General features: G+C 51.9%; 1 pseudogene across 1 annotated transcript; it reads left to right on the top strand.

Annotated features, from left to right (window-relative positions):
* Nucleotides 1-1461: 1461 nt before the first annotated feature.
* LOC108513230 (40S ribosomal protein S6 pseudogene) lies at nucleotides 1462-2243 on the top strand (annotated as a pseudogene). The gene has a single exon (XR_001880825.1). The product of XR_001880825.1 is annotated as a 40S ribosomal protein S6 pseudogene (transcript).
* Nucleotides 2244-2623: the final 380 nt, after the last annotated feature.

A 2623-nucleotide genomic window follows, 5' to 3' on the forward strand; every position in this document is an offset into this window, starting at 1 on the left:
TGTCTGACTCCAAGGCCCATGTTCCTGCCTCTGCCCCACTCCACATCCCCAGTTCACCAGCAGCATAACAGCCCGGGGAACCTGAGACCTGAACTGCCCAAATGCTGGGACTATCCTGGGGTGGCCTCCCCTCCTGTGGGTGCTGAGACAGTGGCCACCACTCCACCATCGGGAGAGACGGACACTCCAAACTACCACCAGCTCTCTCGCTGGCCAAGGACCACCAGGAATGAGTGGATGGGATGGGAAACAGGCAGGAGGAGGTGATGCTCAGGCCTGGGTGTGAATCTGGGCTCAGCTGTGTTGACTCGCACACGTTTCCTCACCCCCTCTGGCTCTCTGTGACCTCGTCTGTAGATCCTGGAGAGGAAGAACACTGTCCTATCTCGCACGCTGTTGGGAGATTTAAATGAGATGACTGATGGGTGTTGAAATGATCAAGCCTTGTTGTCACTGGTAATTAGCACACTCGTTATTTGTTTGTGTTTCTAAGCAGCAGATTCGCTAAGTGGGTTAAACCGCTTCTCAGTCCCAGCTGCTCAAGTGTCCTGTTGACACTGGTCCTGCTTTGTTCACAGACAGCAAAGGTGAATCCATGCCCTGCACAGTTGGAACAGCCCATACCCCAGGGGAGCCCGCATGGGGCTCAGACTGTTCACCTATTGCGCTGGTTTTGTTGGCCCTAAGGCCAACCAATCAATGGGAGGCAAGTACAGCAGGCATTCTTCCTCCCCTGGGTTCTCAGAAATGCATAAACCGACACATGAGTCCCACAGCCACCCTGGCGTATTTGCGGGTGGCTTACTATGTGCCAGGCACTTTGCTCCTCTACAGACAGAACACTGGGAGCTTCTCACGGCAGCCCTGCCGATCGGGGTGGCTCCTCCCCCCTCCCCTCCACTCCCTTCCTTCCTTCCCTCTCTGCCTCCTTCCTTCCTTCCTTCTCCCAGCTTTCCACCTTTGATTCCAAAAGTCAGTCCCAGGACAGTGGCAGGGGCAGCAGGATTGCTGGCCCTCAGGGTACCTGTCTAGGGCAGGAGGGAAGGGCCCTGGGAAGTTAGGATCATGGCCCGGCTAAGAGGACCCTGGGGACCTGACTTAGGCAGAGTAGTAAAAGTCCCAAATTTGACACCTCCAAAAATTAATGCCAGAGGCTCCCTCAGCAAAGCCTGGGGCACAGTAAGAGCACCATCAAGGAGCATCAAATGAAACTGATCAGGAACTCGAGGAACATCGCTTCCTCCAACGCCTGAGAAAACAGGAGGCGAAGCCAGGCCAGGTCTTAAGGAAGGATTGAGAGAACCAGGGAGCCCAGAACAGCCAAGAGAAGGACTCTGGCCCTGAAGGAGCTGGGTTCAGGGGCTGAAAAGAAGCCCTCAGTGCTGGGAGGTGGGGCTCTACTGAAGTAGTATCTCGTGAGCTCTTTTCCGTGGCGCCTCGGAGGCGTTCAGCTGCTTCAAGATGAAGCTGAACATCTTCCCAGCCACTGGCTGCCAGGAACTCATTGAAGTGGACGATGAACGCAAACTTCGTACTTTTTATGAGAAGCGTATGGCCACAGAAGTTGCTGCTGACGCTCTGGTGAAGAATGGAAGGGTTATGTGGTCCGAATCAGTGGTGGGAACGACAAACAAGGTTTCCCCATGAAGCAGGTGTCTTGACCCATGGCCGTGTCCGCCTGCTGCTGAGTAAGGGGCATTCCTGTTACCGACCAAGGAGAACGGGAGAAAGAAAGAGAAAATCAGTTCGTGGTTGCATTGTGGATGCCAATCTGAGCGTTCTCAACTTGGTTATTGTAAAACAAGGAGAGAAGGATATTCCTGGACTGACTGATACTACAGTGCCTCGCCGCCTGGGCCCCAAAAGAGCTAGCAGAATCCGCAAAATTTTCAATCTCTCTAAAGAAGATGACGTCCGCCAGTATGTTGTGAGAAAGCCCTTAAACAAAGAAGGTAAGAAACCTAGGACCAAAGCACCCAAGATTCAGCGTCTTGTTACTCCACGTGTCTTGCAGCACAAACGGCGGCGTATTGCTCTGAAGAAGCAGCGTACTAAGAAAAACAAGGAAGAGGCTGCAGAATATGCTAAACTTTTGGCCAAAAGAATGAAGGAGGCTAAGGAGAAGCGCCAGGAACAAATTGCGAAGAGACGCAGACTTTCCTCTCTGCGAGCTTCTACTTCTAAGTCTGAATCCAGTCAGAAATAACTTTTTGAGTAACAAATAAATAAGATCAGACTCGGAANACAGGGTCTCCCTCTGTCACCCAGGCTGGAGTGCAGTGATACAATCATAGCTTACTGAAGCCTCAAACTCCTGGACTCAAGCAATCCTCCAGCCTCAGCCTCCTGAGTAGCTGGGACTACAGGTAGTTCCTATCACACCCAGCTAATTTTTTTTTTTTTTTTTAGGATTTATTTATTTTTGAGACGGAGTTTCGTTCTTGTTGCCCAGGCTGGAGTGCAGTGGCACTATCTCGGCTCACTGCAACCTCTGCCTCCTGCATTCAAGCAATTCTGCTTCAGCCTCCAAGTAGCTGGGATTACAGGCATGTGCCACCATGCCCAGCTAATTTTGTATTTTTAGTAGAGACGGGGTTTCTCCATGTTGGTCAGGCTGGTCTTG

The sequence above is a fragment of the Rhinopithecus bieti genome, unplaced genomic scaffold (genome assembly GCF_001698545.2).
Source record: "Rhinopithecus bieti isolate Rb0 unplaced genomic scaffold, ASM169854v2 scaffold_28163, whole genome shotgun sequence".
Lineage (NCBI taxonomy): Eukaryota > Metazoa > Chordata > Mammalia > Primates > Cercopithecidae > Rhinopithecus > Rhinopithecus bieti.